The sequence below is a fragment of the Manis javanica genome, chromosome 1, assembly GCF_040802235.1.
Source record: "Manis javanica isolate MJ-LG chromosome 1, MJ_LKY, whole genome shotgun sequence".
Lineage (NCBI taxonomy): Eukaryota > Metazoa > Chordata > Mammalia > Pholidota > Manidae > Manis > Manis javanica.
The window spans coordinates 5,402,508-5,404,133 of record NC_133156.1 but is presented as its reverse complement, the minus strand read 5'-3'; the positions used below and the strand labels follow the sequence as shown (position 1 = coordinate 5,404,133).

At 42.7% G+C, this 1,626-nt stretch overlaps 1 pseudogene; it reads left to right on the top strand.

Moving 5' to 3' along the window:
• Window positions 1-209: 209 nt before the first annotated feature.
• Window positions 210-1,205, top strand: LOC108402728 (olfactory receptor-like protein OLF4; annotated as a pseudogene).
• Window positions 1,206-1,626: the final 421 nt, after the last annotated feature.

Below are 1,626 nucleotides of genomic sequence, written 5' to 3'. Positions count from 1 at the left end.
AGAATTTCACATTAAAACTGTAAAGGGCATGACTTCCCAGACAAAAAGCTTATTGGGCCAAAATTTTCATATAAAAAAGACTCAAGGGACTCCCTAACAAGGACCATGCACAAAATATTAAAATTAGCTTCTTGACTGCAAAATACCAATTGTAGCATTTCAACTATGAACGAATGATGCAAGTTTGCGTGAAGATTAGTCATGTTATTTCCCTCTTTCCTGGAAGTTATCTCCACCATGGGGAACCAGGAAATGACACCCAAACCTCTGAATTTTTTCTTCTGGGATTTTCAGAGGAACCAGAACTGAACCCCTCATATTTGGACTTTTCCTCTCCATGTACCTGATCACTGTGTTTGGGAACCTGCTCTTCATCCTGGCTGTCAGCTCAGACTCCCACCTGCACACACCCATGTACTTCTTCCTCTCTGACTTGTCCTTTGTGGACATCTGCTTCACCTCCACCACCATCCCCAAGATGCTGTGGATCATCCAGACACAGAACAAAGCTGTCACTATGAAGGCTGCATCATCCAGATTTATTTTATTATACTCTTGGCAGTGTTTGATGTCTTTCTCCTGACCATAATGGCCTATGACAGGTATGTGGCCATCTGCCACCCCCTGCACTACATGGTCATCATGAGCCCCTGGATCTGTGGACCTCTGGTCCTGGTGTCCTGGATCATTAGTTTCCTGAATTCCTTGTTACATATCTTAATGATGTTGCACCTTTCCTCTGTACAAACTCAGAAATCCCTCACTTCTTTTGTGAGCTCAATGAGATGATCCAACTTGCCTGTTCAAACACCTTTCTTAATAACCTGGTGATGTACTTTGCAGCTGTCCTGCTGGGTGGCAATCCCTTTGCTGGAATCCTTTACTCTTACTCTAAGATAATCTCTTCCATATGTGGAATCTCATCAGCTCAGGGAGAGTATAATGCATTTTCCACCTATGTATCTCACCTCTCTGTTGTGCCCCTATTTTATTGTACGATGCTAGGGTTGGACCTTAGCTCTGCGGCTACCCAGAGCTCCCATTCAAGCGCAGCATCCTCAGTGATGTACACTCTGGTGATGCCCGTGCTGAACCCCTTCATCTACACTCTGGTGATGCCCGTGCTGAACCCCTTCATCTACACTCTGAGGAACGAAGACATAAAAATGGCTCTAGGAAGATTAATTGGGATGTCTGTTGTGTAAGGTCAGTTCTCCTGGGGATGAAGAAGTTTTCATGGTTTTATGGGTCAAAGCCTCACACCAGAAATTGCTATGCTTTGATTAGATTTTAGACACAGAGCTTGCTCCTTCTTTTTATTTTCTTATATTTCCATTTATTTGATTGTAACCTCTCTATACTATTTATAACTAACTTAAGTTACTGTTATGCCTTTTATATAGACAATTTTTCCCTTTGTCAATTTTCCTACCTTTCCAAAGTTTTCCCAACCTTGGATCACAAATACTTGGAAATTTCCGTATCATAGATGCTGTGGGGAAAATGGAACTTTCTGATGAGGATTCCCACTTGGCCTTAAAAGGTGTCCTGTTTACATATCTATGGGATGCATTACAGAGTGTGGCTGGTCAGTCATGGGTTTGCCAGTCTAGGGTAGGGGTGCAG